Genomic DNA, 16,177 nt, shown 5'->3' with positions numbered 1-16,177 from the left:
CAAAAAATATAGGAAAAGACAAATTTGTGGTATGTATCAAAGCCTTAAAAAAAAAAAAAAAAAAAAAAAGGTGCATAACCCAGGCATTCCACTTCCAGAAAATTTTCCAGTCAGTGTTTGCTAAATAGAGGATGGTTCAAACAAATCATGGTTTAAACAAATACCTGTGGAATACCGTGGAGCTTTTAAGAATGACGGTGTAGAACCACATTAATTGCTATGGAAGGTGTTCACCATATATTTTTGTGTTAAAAAAATTGATTACAAAACAATACATCTGTTATCCTCATTTCTTATAAAATTGAAAAATAATAATTTATATATATATATATATGTGAAGAAATAACCTGGATGGAAGGTTATACATGAAAATTTTAATGGTAGTTCCTTGGGAATAAGGATTACAAATGATTAAAGTTTTTTGTTGTTTTTTTGAATTTGTATACTGAAAAAATTAGGAAGTTTCCCCCAAAATGGAATGGCAGTTAAACTCTTCACTACTGCCACCTGGTGGCTACCACTGAAAGATATCATTTCTATCACCTTAAGAAAAAACACACATAACATCATAACTATAAAGTTATAAAGAGGGCTTCCCTGGTGGCGCAGTGGTTGAGAGTCTGCCTGCCAATGCAGGGGACACGGGTTCGAGCCCTGGTCTGGGAAGATCCCACATGCCGTGGAGCAACTAGGCCCGTGAGCCACAATTACTGAGCCTGCGCGTCTGGAGCCTGTGCTCCGCAACAAGAGAGGCCGCGATAGTGAGAGGCCCGCGCACCGCGATGAAGAGTGGCCCCCGCTTGCCGCAACTAGAGAAAGCCCTCGCGCAGAGACGAAGACCCAACACAGCCATAAATAAATAAATAGACAAATACTTTAAAAAATAATGACTCCCTTCTTTAAAAAAAAAAAAAAGTTATAAAGAAATCTGCAGTATCACCTAGTTCTAGTCATCATTTTATGGCTGAGAAAATAAAAGGCAAAAACGTTTAAGCCATTTGTCTAGAGTCACACTGTTAGTGAAACTTATTAATAGTAACAAACTCTTGTTGAGCCCTTTGGCTAAGTTCTTTATATAGACTGTCTCATTTTATTCTCATAGGAACCTATGAGGCAGTTCCTATTTTTACTCTCATTTATCCCTATTTAACAAATGTGGATCCTGAGGCTCACAGAAAATGACCTACCCGAGGCTGCACACTCAGGGTAGAGCAGGCATTCTGAGGTCCACAACCCTTTCCTGTTTTAGTATATGTGCTGCCGAAGCGAGCACTACAACCCTTTCCTGAACCTCCGCTACGCTGCCATCTTAGTCTCTGAATTGCCCTTGCCCTTTCCACCATATCCCACTGCCTCTTCCTTCAGTGCTTTTGGTGAAAACTCTTAAATATGCCCAGTGTTATGTTCCTCCAGGTTGAAAAGAGAGTATAAACATTTACGGAGAGAAAGATAAAGAAACAAAGTAGTTTTACCCCCAGCTCCTTTTAAGAATCTTATCCAGATGGAAACAGACTTACTTTGAATTGTTCCAGTGTCCAGATCCTAAGGAATCTTAGAGACTTGGGACCATGGAAAGGCTTCCCTGGGTTCCCTGCTCCAGTCTTCCGCATGCTATGTTCTCCCCTTAAGTTTTCATTTACCACAGCTGAAGAGTTACTATCACTATATGCAGTTGTTCGTGTACTTCTTCCCTTCTCTCTTCTAACCCTTGCCCAAATTCTTAGGGAAAATAGTCTCTAGCTCTGGATCTATCTTCATGCGTCAAAAACAAATGGCGTAAGTGCTAATAAGTGCAAAAATTGTACTAGGGATAAATCTTTTGAAAGTGAAATTAGAAATGGGAAATAACTAGTGTGATTAGCTCTGTAGCCCTTGAGAACCTAAAAAGTCTTTCAGAATTGTTCACAAAATGAATACATACCTTTGAACTATCATCTAGTTAAAGCTGACTTTTCTTAAGTACAAGTTTGCTTCAAAATAAATTAAATCTTTTAATTTGTACTAGTGCTGTAAAAGTGTTATTTTTCTAAGCTAGCGAAAAGAACTTAGTTGTTAGACAGTCTTGAGTTAAAATTCACATATAAGCTATGACTTTAGTAAATCATTAAATTTAACTTAAATTACAATTTTTTCTTATCTCTAAAATTAAGGATAATAATATCACCAAAGGTGGTGGAGAGGATTCAATGAGATGACACATGAAAATGACATACAGGCATCTAGCAGATACACACTTCCTTCTCTTCTCCCTGTGTTATGTACTTATCTCGTCCAAAAGTTCTTCACACACCTGGGCTAGGATTTCTTTGAAGGAATCAATTCTACCTCAGCCAGCGTGAGGTGTCTGAGGCTCTTTACTTTTCCTCTTTCACATCCCATCTTCAGTCTGTCAGTAAGTCCTGTGGGCATCACTTTCAGGATAGATGCTCAATTCGACTTTTTTTTTTTTTTTTTTAACCCCTCCACAGCTACCATGCTGGTCCAAGCCATCATCATCTCTCATCTGACTGGTGCAGTAACTTCCTAACTGGACTCCCTACTTTCTTTCTTGCTCCCTACCATCTATTCTGCACATGCAGCCAAATCATTTGTTTACAAATTATGTCACTTCTCTCTTCAAAACCTTCCAAGAGGTCCCCATCACTCTTGGACTAAAAATCTAAAGTCTTCACCAAAGACTACTAAACCTCTGTGACTGGAACCCTGCCTACCATTCTCATACCTCTCTCCTACCTTGCTCTGCTGCAGCTGCACTGGCCTCCTTACTTTTTTAAAAACAATTGAAGTAGAATTGGCTTACAATATTATATTAGTTTCAGGGGGCCTCCTTGGTATTATTCTTTGCTGCTGCCAACCATATTCCTGCCTCAGGACCTGTGTATCTGTTGTTCTCTCTGCCTGGAACGCTCCTCCTGGATCTTTAATGCCTTGCCTTTTCATTGCCTACCTCAGAGAGGCTGAAGCTAGGCACCCCATTTAAACAGATACCCTTCCCAAACTCTCTCTGCTTAAGCTTCTTTATTTTTTCTCGTAGCGTTTACCAACTACCTTGGCATTGAAAAATACATACATTCATATATATTTCTCCGTCTTCTCACTTGAAATGTAAGTTCTGTGGAGATGGAGACTTTGTTTTATTCTCTTTGTATCACTAGCATCTAGAACAGTGCCTGGCATGTGCCAGGCATTCAAAAATATTTGTTAAAAAAATATATTTGTGGAATGAATAAAAAAACTCTTAGCTTCCTGCCATCAAGTCAGCAAACTTGCCTCCTTCTATAGCCATCCTTTCCCCTCTTCCTCCTTTAAGTACAAGAGATGTTTTTCTTCTTGTCTGAGGTTGATGTCTCACCTATGCTGCCTCCTCAATGACCTTGACTTAGCCTTTACATTCCCCTCTCCCGCCTGAAGAATTCTCTTTCTAGCAGGCACACGTCTCTCCCATCTTAAATAAAAATCAAAAGAAAATCCTGTGTCTGCATCTCTTATCACCTGCCAATCTCTCCTGCTCCTCACAGCCAAACTTCTTGAAATATTTTTTTACCCTCCTTGCATTCCTCACCTCTCCATTCATTCTGGTTTCTCTGAAACTCCTTAGAAACAGCTCACGCCTGCTTTAATGGTTCTCTTCGCTGAGCTTTTCCAAGACATTATTCTCTGAATGTTTTCTCCTACTTCCCTGACTGCTCCTCTTCCTGTCCTTCCCTAAAATTTTGTGTACCCGAGTTCTGATCAGGGTTCTTCTTATTCTACAGATTCTCCCTCGGCAATCTTACCCATGCCCATAGTTTCAGTTACCACCCAAATCTGTATGCCCAGCCCTCATCTCCATCTACCAGGCTCACAGTTTATATGACCTACTGCCTACTTGATCCCCACTTGGATTTCCACAAGCACCTCAAAACAGAGATGTCACCTTCCCTCTCCTAACTTGTCTCTCCTCCGCTGTTACTTATTTTAGTGAACGGCACCGTCATCCGCCAGTTGTTCGCGGAAGCTACCCTTGGTTTCTCTTCTCCTCCAAAGCCCCTCACCCCCATCCAGCCAATCAGTAGGGTCCCGTTAATTCTCCTACATTGGGTCAAATTGTTGCCCCACCCCTACCCCCCGAAAGATATATCCAGGTCCTAACTCCTGGCGCCTTTGAATGTGACCTTATTTGGAAACAGGATCTTTGCAGGTATGATTAAGTTCAGGATCTCGAGATGAGAGCATCCTGGATTTTGGATGGGCCCTAAATCCAATGTCTGGTGTCCTTATGAGAGAAAGGAGAGGAGGGAGAGGCAGATTTGAGGCGCAGGCACAGGGGAGGGGGCCATGTGAAGACCCCTGTGAAGACGGAGGGAGGTTCTGGAGCTATGCCGCTACAGGAACAACGAGGATTGCCAACCCTGCGGACGCCGTGATTTCAGACTTCTGGCCTCCAAAAGTGTGAAAGAATGAATTTCTGCTGTTTTATTCCCCAAGTTTGTAGTAATTTGTTACGGTAGTCCTAGGAAACTAATACATCTACCTTCTAAATATCTTGAAATCCATCCACGTTTTTCCATCATCCTTGTCCCCATCTCGTTCAGACCGTGATTACAACAATCGTCTGCCTCGCCTCCCTGCTGCTAGTCTCAGCCGAGCTTTCTAAAATGCATGGAATTTACTTCACTGCTGACAATCTGTGAGTGGTTTGCCAGTGACTCCTGGATTCAGTCTAAATGCCTGGTCCAGGACTTAAGAGTTTGGCTTCTGCTTACTTGGGTAGCCTTATTTCTCATCTCTCTTCACCCTCACCCTTAATTCTGTGCTCCAGACTTAGTAATAATTTCTTTCTTTTTATTTTTTGGCTACGCCGCACGGCATGTGGGATCTTAGTTCCCCGACCAGGGATAGAACCCACGCCCCCTGCAGTGGAAGCGCGGAGTCTTACCCACTGGACGGCCAGGGCAGTCCCGTAGTAATCATTTCTGATATTTATGGGATACTTACTCTGTGCCAGACACTATTCTAAGAGCTAGATCTCACAACGGCCTATAAGATAGGAAACAGGCTTCTTTCAATGTCTCTGCCTCTGGGACGTTGCTCACGCTGTTCTCGCCTGAAGTGCCCGCACTTCGTCTTCCCTTGCCCTTTGTCTCCTCATAATTCACACCCACACTTTAGGTCTCAGCTTATTCAGCACTTCCTTCATGAAGCAGTCCTTGATATTCCTAATCTGGGTTACGTGTCCCACCCCTACCGTCCATATTCCTCTCCCACCCTGTACTTCCCCATCACGATATAAAACGTTATAACTGTCTATTTACTGGTGTCTTAGTCTGTTCAGGCTGCTATAACAAAACATCACAGACTGGGTAACTCAAAAACCACAGCAATTTATGTCTCACAATTCTGGAGGCTGAAAGTCTAACATCAGGGTGCCAGTGTGGTCAGGTGAGGACCCTCTTGCGGGCTGCAGACTTCCCACTGTGTCCTCACACGGTGGAAGGGGTAAGCAAGCTCTCTCTGGGGCCTCTTTTATAAGGGCACCAATCCCATTCCTAAGTGCTCTACCCTCACTCATGACCCAGTCACCTCCCAAATGTCTCACTTCCTCATACCACCACCCTGGGGGCTAGGATTTCAACATAAGCATTTTGGGGGAACACAAACATTCAGACCATCCAATAGGCCTACAGCTCACACTGTATTTTATGTTTCCTGCGGAAAGAGGCTGTTCCTATCTCTTGCCATTGTAACCCCATCCCCAGAATCTAGCACAGTTCCTGGCACATAAGAGATACTCAACATATTTGAGTAAATCAAAGAACCTTGAATAAAGGCTGTTAGTACCATATGTCCCTACTGACATAGAGTAGGAAAAAATGCACCCCTAGACCTAGATGCCAACTGTCCCCTCCCTCAGAATTCTGATGCCTCCTAAGCCTTTGCTTGGGCCCATTCTGAAACATCTTTTCATAAGAATTTCCTGCGACACCCAAGGCCAGTTACTCCTCACTTTCCCATCACACTCAGCACTTTGTCAAATACAAGGCTCTCCAGGAAGCTATCCTCTCCCATTCTGCTCTGCAATCCTCCCAAACCCTTCCTCTTCTGGCTCTGTCCTCTACCCTGTCTCCTCTGGAACTCCTGCCTATTCAAAACAAACTCACCTATAGTCTCATCCTTATAACAAAATACTCCTTCCACCTCCTGGTCTTAAGCAGAAACCTGGTTTCCCTTTAGGAAACTACTCTTTCTACTCCCATCTGGGGTGGAGACTGTTAATCTGTCTCACGCTCATGGAGAAGCCTCTCCTTTCAGAATTATATTGTTCAACCATCTACCTCTCTACTCCAGCTGGTTACTGCCATCTGCTAACTTCCTAGTTGTTCTTTTCTCTAGTTTATGGTCTTTATCTCTGTGTGAGTCCCACCATCATCTGGGATCATTTGCTTGTCCATTTGGACAGCCCTATCTTCTATTTCCTTGAACCCTCTCAATCTGATGACCTTTAACACACTACACTTGATCTATTCCGTGACTGTACTTAGGTTTGTCGCCAGGAACGGCCCTACCTCTTAAATCCTAAATTTCAGTATCTTCCATTCCTTTAGCACATTAATTTTCTTACAAAGTCCTGTCCTGCCACTTCATTTCTTAATCAGCCTAGATGCATGGCTCAGCTTTTCATGATCCAGCTTTTCACAGACACCCTCACTACCTTGTACCCTTGTTTACCTGGCTCAGATGCAACCTGGGAACAATCGAAGCATTTACTTTTCATCCCTATACCCAGGCTTCTGAGTACTTGTCTGGGCTAGAACTCTTTTGGTTGGTTGTGATGAGAATCAATTCAGAATAGTTTAGAGAAAAGGAGAGTTTCATGGAGCTACCAGAGTAGCTCACGTAAGCAAACCCCAGGAAGGGCAAGAGTCCAGCTGGGGCTCCAGGACAGCCGGAACGAGAGCCGCCTGCTGCTGGGATTCACGCTGGCTTTTCTGCTTCTCTCAATGTACTGGTTTTCTCCACATGACAAGAAAGAGTCTCAAGCATCATATCCTATGGTTCCTAGAAAGTTACTTTTTCCTCTTATTAGAGTTCAGAAAATCCCAAGGGAGGGCTCGGACCTAGCTTAGATCAGGTGTTCACTCACGGACCAATCACGTATAACTAGACAAGGTACTTGAGTCAGTAGCTTCCATTAGAACGAGATGACAGAATCAAGGAAGGAACAGCTTTCCCACGAGGAGAGAGTAGTAGACACACAGAATAATAGATGGCTGCCTCAGAACTCCTAGAGATCGGTTAATTGATGCCACTGTAAATTTATAATAGCAACTTTAGAAGGACTCTCAGAACTGTCCAGAAGGTCTACTTGTCCTTAAGGACTTGGTTGACTCTCCCTCTGTTCTTACAGTTCCTCAAAATAGAATTTTGAGTGCTTCCATAATCATACTGGATTAATCTTTCAGAACCCTGTCATGTAGTACATCTGGCCCTCAAGGTTTTAACTCAGTTATCAAATTTGACCATTTCTAAGCAATGGCTATTGCATAACAGAAGAATTAGGGTTGTCTAAAAGGATTTGAAAACAATAGTAAAAATGCTTATTTTGAAAAGATCCTATGACCATGTATTGCTTGAAAATTTTCACTGGACCTAACCAATGGCCTCTGAATTTCTCTCACAACTACGACATTCAAAACGAAAAAAACAACACGTGACACCTCTACCTTGCAGAATACAGAAACACCACGTATGCTGCTGATACTACTACTTGGCAAGTGCTGGGTTTCCTCTAGGTTATATAACCCACAGCTCATGGCATACAGTTACTGCAAGTAGGAATGGGGTCTTATCAATTAAATGCCTGGTTTAGAGTAGTACCTACACTATTGATTTAATCTCGGCCCATGGTATGCTTGGTTTTTTGGTAAATGCTAAAAAGCATTAGCTTTATCTTTTATAATTGACCTAATTTCTAACCTCACATGAACTGTTAGACTTCACAGGTGCTAAACTCTAGCAGTAAGGTTCCTATAACCCCAAGTGCAAGTTGAAATGACAAGTAATCTCTTTTGAGCACCTTCTGGTTTCTTCTTCTGGCTCACTGAGCCAGCTTTTAACCTATGACTGGTTTAAAGTGGATTGGTCATCCTGTATGATGACCTTTCTCATGGTAAGTTAATACATTTAAGCTGGCAGTCTCATTTATTCAGCGGTTTACATAAACTGATCCCTCAGAGCTTTATTACCAGTGGATAAGCTTTTAAAACAGAGTTCCTAAACCTGTGTTTAGCTGCCAATCATGTATTGGCAGGCCCAACCATGTATCTCAGGCCCAACCCTGCTGTCTACCATTATATGCCACTACTTAAGCAATCCACTAGCTGGTCATATGCAAACTCATAACCACTACAGGTCATATGGAAATAAATTTTTTTTTTTTTTGGTCTGTCTTTTGCAGGTTGATTTTGATGATGAAAATCGTCCAACTTTTGCTAATCAAGTTAGGGGCATATATAATGTCTTCACAATTATTGCATTTCCAGGTGAGATAAAATTCATCCACTTAGTAAATACTCCGTGAGCATTTCCTTTGTGCGCGGCTTTATGGTTGGGGTAGTGAGGGACATAACAAAGTAAAATCCACGGTCCCAGGTCCCAATCCAGTTTGGGAGAAAAGATCTCTATAAATAAAAATGTCAAATAATCAAGAACTAAATAAGTTTGAGCGGACACAAATATCAGATGTTCTGATATGAGTAGGAAGGACAGTAAAGCTGAATTTCCAGGAGGGGAGCCTCACTGTGGGTTAAAATGGTCAGGGATGCATCACAGGGAAAGTGAGAAATATGTTGTGCTTGGAAAGGAACAGGAATTGCATGGCGAATTCCATGCTGGAAGAATGGAACAAGGAAAAGCTTCAGTTTTAAAGCTTGGTGTGTGAGTCAGTTTGCTGGGAGTTTTGACCAGGGCAGTTGTGGAAAATCAGATGCAAAGGTAAGAGGAGGCTAGACTATGCTTGCTGTCAACAACAGATGTTGTGTGCAACTATGAAGAATCACCTTATGTTGGATGAATTTCTTTTTTCATCTTAGATGTCCCTGCCATATCAAAAGTGCCCATTCTAATGCTTAGACCACAAGCCTGGAACATGGTGGAATATAGTATCATGGCAACAATTCACTTTTTTTTTTTTTTTAACAATTCACTATTTTTAATGTTGGTGAGGAATGTTGTATAAAGCTCACATGGCTCCAAATGTATTTAAGTGTTCAATGGATGCTCCCTTTGGAATCTTAGCAGTATTCTCAAGCAGGCTAATAACAGAATTACTTATGACTTTCCAGCTTATTGGTAGATATATTCACTCACGCAACTATTTATTGAGTACCAACTAGGTACCGGGTATTCAGTCTACACTTTGAGGGATTTACAGATGAATAAACATGATTTCTGCCCTTAAAGAGCTTGTAATAGTATAAAAATAAGATAGATACTCAAAAAAGTTTAAGTTAATACTACATATAAAGATGAATAAAAGAAAGATGGAATGTGCTATGAAAGATCAGAGAAGGAAGAAATTCAACTCAGCTGAGAAAAACCTTAAAGAATGGGCAGAATTTGCTCAGTTGGTAATTGAGGAAAGAACATTTCAGCAAGAGTGAGAAGTATGAAAAAAGACTTGGCATGGGAAAGCATTAGGAATGTTTGCAGAACTGTGAATAACCTAGTTGTTAACTTGTTTGTTCATAGATTAATGGACAGCAGATTTCCAGTTTTTTAATTATGATGTGCTGACACCTGGGAAAGACACTGTACGACAACGCAAGTGGCCCTTTCTTTTTTCTTTCAAAGGTAATATTTTCAATAAGCTGCCAGTGCGTCCCTCTTGACCACACGATTAGTAAAGCTAATCCTGAGATTTTCATGAGCTACAGTGAAAGAGCACAAAAGGCACAATATTAATGTAGATTCATATCAGACTCTTTTGGTCAGAAAGGTTCATTAAATGTTTGGAAGTCCCAAGGCTTCATGACAGTTTCTTCTTCTAACAGGAGAAAGCTCAAAGTTGTTTTTCCCAGAGCATCTCTAGGGGGATATTACTCAACACTAAAAAGGAATTAGCCACTGATACATGCAAGAACACAGATGATTCACAAAATAATTATGCTGAGTGAAAGAAACCAGGTTTAAAAAGTAAATACTGTATGATGATCTCTTTTATATAAAAGTCTAGAAAATGCAAACTAATTTATAGATAAAGAAAGCTGAGGCTGGGGGCTGGGAAGGGGAGCAGGGAAGGATGACAGAAGACCCTGAGAAAACCTTCTGGGGTAATGGATATATGTTTATTACTTTGTGGTGATGATTTCATGGGTGTGTACATGTGTCAGTTGTACGTTTTAAATATGAGGAGTTTACTGTTTACTGTATGTAAACTATACCTCAATAAAACTGTTTTTAAAAGATACACTTCCATTTGAGGACCACCAACTTCATCTTTTATACCATTTTATGTCAAATCTGAGTAAAAGATTAGTGTAACATTTTAATGAGATCTGTGTGTGTGTGTGTTTTAATTTCTGAACCAGATAAGATAATCATGACGAAAAAGACAACACTTATATGATTAGGTATAAACTATTACAGTTAAATGATGAAATAAAATGGTCTACGATATTTTATTTCTATAGACTGAAATTGCTCAACTTTATTAGGGAATAAATACTAAGGAATATTTAAATTCAGAATATAAGTAGATAAAGGAATAAACAGTCCTGTTACTACCTCATGCAATAATGTAAAAACAGACCATTCATTGACAGAGAAAATTTAACTTTAATGAACTTCTCCACTTAGACGTAGAAACAGCATTGCCATCTAGTTGTTGAATACTGAGTATATTGTTGAAATATTCTTGACAGTGTTCAATTTCTCTTTTATGTAGCTACTCAAGGAACGTACAGAAGGCCCCAGCCAATTAAACTTCCTTCCTAAGGGTGTGACTGTGACTGCCGTAGTGTGGTTATACTGCCACTGTAAGTACAAGGCAGGTGACCGTGTATTCTCTGACTCCTTCATGCTCAAGGCTCTTCCGTGTGACACACACACACACCCCAAGCAAAACAAACATAAAACAAACAACTTGGTCCCTGCCCTGAGGAGATTAGTCAAGTCAGGGAAACAAACAACTAGGCATTTCAATACAATGCAGTGGGTGCGATGAGAGCAGGAGTACAGGCATACCCTGTTTCGCCTCGCTTCGCTTTATTGCTCTCTGCAGAAATTATGTTTCCAAACTGAAGGCTTGTGGCAACCCTGCGTCGAGCAAGCTAGTCTGTCGGCACCATTTTTTCGACAGCATTTGCTCACTTCATGTCTGTGTCACATTTTGGCAATTCTCCCAATATTTCAAACTTTTTCATTATTATTATATTTGTTATGCTGATCTGTGATCCGTGATCTTTGACGTTACTATTGCAAAAAGATTATGACTTGCTGAAGGCTCAGATAACGGTTAGCCTATTTTAGCAATAAAGTATTTTAAAATTAAGATATATACATTGTTTTTTTAGACCTAATGCAATTTATTGTACACTTAACAGACTTCAGTATAGTGTAAACATAACTATTATATGCACTGGGAAGCCAAAAAATGTGTGTGACTTGCTGTATTGTGATACTCTATTGCGGTGGTCTGGAGGTGGACCTGCAGTAGCTCTGAGGTGTGCCCATTCAGAAACTGTGTTAGCTCAAAAGAGCACCAGGGGGCAGTTGGGGGTTTAGGGACCACAGCGGGGAAGAAGTTTATCTAACATGAAAGCAGTGAGTAAGGGAAGAAAAGTGATGAAATACTGAGGTTTAGGGAGGTCAGGAAGATGAGACTCTGCAGTGGCCTGTAAACTGTTTCATTCTAGAAGCAACAGGAAGCTGTTGAAGGATTCTAAGCCAAGGAATTAGATTTGTAATTTAGAAATAATATTCTGGCTGCAGTATGGAGAATAGATTAGTTTAGGCAAGATATGATGATACTAATGAATGAAGAAAACTAATGATGAAAACAGACATGCACCCAGAATGGAAGGAAGATGAGCAGAGAAAACTGAGAAGGATACTCCCTGCCTTCTCACTCCACCTCAAGCTGGCAGAACTAACTCACTGTTGCTCCCTTGGGCTCCCACTCTTTCTCACCTATGCATCTATCAAGGCACCCCTCATTTGTCATTGAATATATTTATCTTTGTTTCTCCTTCTACTAAGCTGTAAGGATCTTACAGGCAAGAATCATGTCATATTCGTCACTGAATTCCCAGGACCCAGCACAGTGCCTGGCAGATAGTCTTCAGTAAGACTTTTATGAGAGTCCATGCTTTTTCCACTATATCATACTCCCTCCAAAAGACTGGCGAATGAAATCTTTCTCAAAAGCAGGAAAAAAGGGATTGCATCTCATGTAAAGCACAGATAATGACCCTTATACTAAAGAGGGTGCAGTCCATAGAGAAAGTCCCTGGGTTCTGTCCTCTGGGATGTCTGCTGCATGCCTGCCAGAGAGTGGCAAATCCACGGCTGCTTGTTTTAAACCATAAGGAAGTCCAGCAGAGACCAGGCCAAACACTACCACACGCATCCTTCTGCACGGTAGCCCCCGCAAGGATCCAGCAATAACCACCCCACCGGGACCTAGAAACACTCCTACAGAGACGAGGTTCAACACTGCTGGGACCCTCGGTTAACCAGGGTCAAAACAACTAGACAGGGCTTCCCTGGTGGCGCAGTGGTTGAGAATCCGCCTGCCAATGCAGGGGACACAGGTTCGAGCCCTGGTCTGGGAGGATCCCACGTGCCGCGGAGCAACTGGGCCCGTGAGCCACAACTACTGAGCCTGCGCGTCTGGAGCCTGTGCTCCGCAACAAGAGAGGCCGCGACAGTGAAAGGCCCGCGCACCGCGATGAAGAGTGGCCCCCACTTGCCACAACTAGAGAAAGCCCTCGCACAGAAACGAAGACCCAACACAGGCAAAAAAACAAAAAACAAAAAAAAACCCAACTACACAAAAAGCTGAGAAACTAGTTCCATCCAAATTTTTCATTCCTGGTCCCTGCTCAGAAGGCAGCCTCCTCACCCAGCGATCAGCTGCCTCTCACTTCTCGTCTCCAGCTCCAGACTGCTGTGTACCTGACAGCACGCCCTCTTGACCCCTCAGCTCTACTCTTCCCACAAAAATCCTCCCTTAGCCCTTTCCAGTGTGGGCCTTGGCCACCTCTTCCACTATAAACAAACTCACCCACACATTTACGGCTTTTCTGATGAAGGTCCTCGACTCCTTTCTCAAAGATACTACTTCCTTTGCAGTTTCCTCAAACTGTATGTCCCACGAGGCTCAGAATTGGTATTACCCTTTTTTGTCCTGTAGCCTCGTCTAAAGCACTTCACTCTCCTGTAAAAACTTTCATTCCTTTGAGGTTTATTCCATCCGATTTTGCCACCCTTTACCTTGCTTTGTCCCTAACAGCCATTTATCTCCAGACCATTCTCCACAGTAACATTATACCTGGATCATTTTATTCCTTTAAACCCCAATTCATTTCACCATTTCCTAGGCGATTTCAATATTCGTGTGGATGGTCTGTTAAACACCCAAGCACCACAGTTCCAGGGCCACTGCCACACTCTCTGCTTCATTATGGAGCAGTTCTGAGTGATTTCAGTACCCTTATTCTTCCATCCGCAGATGGCATCCTCAGTACGCCTGACCCACAACTGCATCAAGGCCTTCATTCCTGTGATGCTGCCTTTTCTTCCAGTTTATTCTTGGTCCCATGTCTTTCCATATCTGGCCTGGATCTCTTAGTTGGGCATAGGGCCTCTTCTCTCACCGGTGCTTTCAATCCCCCTCCATATTTTTCCTTCCCTGGTGTCTCTCTTCCAACACACGTCTAGAACAGTGGCGTATTCTGCCAGGCACCCACACCTCAGCCTCCTTCCCTTCATCCTCGTCTTTCTCTTCCATCCGTCATCCAGCTCACAGTTCTGGGTCAGTCCTGTAATATGCCTGGTTCTGTAAGCCATTCAGCTGAGGTACTAGAAGCAATCATAAAACCACTATACTCTCATGATTTCCAAACTCAATTCAGTGGTTAACACTGTTCATTAATGCTTTTTTCTTTAGTCAGCTGAATATTCCAAACTACCTCCATTCTCTCTTCAAATCCCTCCCAAAACTAACCTTTTACCCCCTCCTACTTCACAAATAGCATACTTTCTACTTTACAAAAAATATTGAGACCATCTAGTATAAACCTCTTCTCTCACAGCTATAAATTTGCTTACACCATTCTCTTACTTCCTTTTCGTTTCCAAGAAAAGGTGTCTTTGTCAAGGCCTACCTCCTTTGGGACCTAACTCCATCAATTTTCTCCCTCCTCTACAAGTTCCTTTCATTCTAATTATAATCATGCTCAAATCTCTCAACTATCATGACCCTTCTTTTTACCCCTTTATCTTCTTTTTGTTTCTGCCCTCCGTCTTCCCTTTCCGTCTCATTCAAAGGTTTTTGAAAAAGCGGCATTCTCTTGAAGCCTCTATGTCCTCACCTCCCACTCACTGCTCACCTCATTTCCCTGGCTTCACTTCCCACTACTCTGTGGAAACCAATTCTGCTACGTTTATGAAGGACTTCCTAACTGCAAGATCCAATAAACACTAGTATCTGTGAGTTTATGACAGTTTTCACTAATGGTAATGTTTTCCCCCCACTGCATTCAGCAAGAGTCACTCTTTGGCCTGAAGTATACAATTGTAGTTGGGGTGAAAGGTAAGGTACAGAATAGACCCTGTTATCTTGGTTTTTAATTATAATACTTTAGCAAGACAGCGTGGCAATCTCTAATAATCAATACGTCTATAACATACAGCTCTTGGCCACATTACCACGGGCATCTTAGCCACTGGAGTGGTCTCTTTTGCAAAACACTGCATTTCACTTAAGGGATAAAGGATGGTAGTTTCCAATTCACAGAACTGGTAAATGATCTTATGACACTTATCTTCACCATCTTAAAAATCCACTTCCCCATTGTAAAAGGAAATCCAAACACCAGCATAACAGGAGGTTATGGGGAAAAAAAGATAAGTTTGAAACATAAAGCAGTGTCATATATATCAAAAAGGGTAAACAAATACTGTGTAAAAATGCATAGTTTAGAAAATACCCATTTTTTAAAAATTTCAACAATTCTTTCTTCTAAGGCAGTTCTAAACAGCACAAGGCATTTAACTTCAGTAATAGCTCTTTAAGCAAATGTATGTGGTCCAGGAACATAGCATAGTTTAGTTTGCCTTGAAACGAAAACCTGGGTTCAAGTTCCTGCTCTAACATCTAGTTTTGTGAACTTGAACACCCAGTTGATAATGCAAGAAGGAACACAGGGCAAGACGTACACAGGTCCTTTGACCCAGCTCTCTACTACTAGCTGGGCACCTTTTAGCAGGTCATGTAACATACCTCCATCTGTAAAGGAAGGATAATAGTACCTACATATAAACACCTTGGAAATTACAAAGGGCAATAACGTTTTAGATATTATTTGAGCCTCTTTTCTTCCTGAAAAATTATGTTACACATCCTGGTAACCCTCGCTCCTACTTTTCTCATCACTCTTTTTTTTTTTTTTTTTAATTTTATTATTTATTTATTTATTTATTTATGGCTGTGTTGGGTCTTCGTTTCTGTGCGAGGGCTTTCTCTAGTTGCGGCGAGCGGGGGCCACTCTTCATCGCGGTGCGCGGGCCTCTCACTGTCGCGGCCTCTCTTGTTGCGGAGCACAGGCTCCAGACGCGCAGGCTCAGTAGCTGTGGCTCACGGGCCCAGCTGCTCCGCGGCATGTGGGATCTTCCCGGACCAGGGCTCGAACCTGTGTCCCCTGCATTGGCAGGCAGATTCTCAACCACTGCGCCACCAGGGAAGCCCTCTCATCACTCTTGATAAATCAGTAGAAGTACCCTTAACCTTCTGGGAGAGTATAGAAACCAAAGAAGCATTTGTTTCAATTGTTGACTTTTTCCCTACTTTCTGAGTGAGTTATAGTATTATCTTAGTATTAGTCTACTTTTGTCGACCCACTTTTTCAATGGGGAATAAAAAAATTGGGTTTTTTTTTCTTAACTTTGTACAAAGTATCCCACATAGACCCAAAAT

General features: G+C 41.8%; 1 long non-coding RNA gene across 2 annotated transcripts in view; it reads left to right on the top strand.

The window, feature by feature from the left end:
• LOC102999224 (uncharacterized) overlaps positions 1 to 16,177 on the top strand; it is a 51,654-nt gene that overhangs the window by 25,859 nt on the left and 9,618 nt on the right. For both annotated transcript variants that reach the window (XR_009008479.1, XR_450166.2), the window contains 3 exons: positions 8,438 to 8,522; positions 9,730 to 9,831; positions 10,925 to 11,015. This is a non-coding gene — a long non-coding RNA (uncharacterized LOC102999224). The remainder of the gene's footprint in view (positions 1 to 8,437; positions 8,523 to 9,729; positions 9,832 to 10,924; positions 11,016 to 16,177) is intronic.

This window comes from Balaenoptera acutorostrata, chromosome 5 (genome assembly GCF_949987535.1).
Source record: "Balaenoptera acutorostrata chromosome 5, mBalAcu1.1, whole genome shotgun sequence".
Lineage (NCBI taxonomy): Eukaryota > Metazoa > Chordata > Mammalia > Artiodactyla > Balaenopteridae > Balaenoptera > Balaenoptera acutorostrata.
The sequence above is the reverse complement of the archived record's forward strand: the minus strand, read 5'-3'. Positions and strand labels throughout refer to the sequence as shown.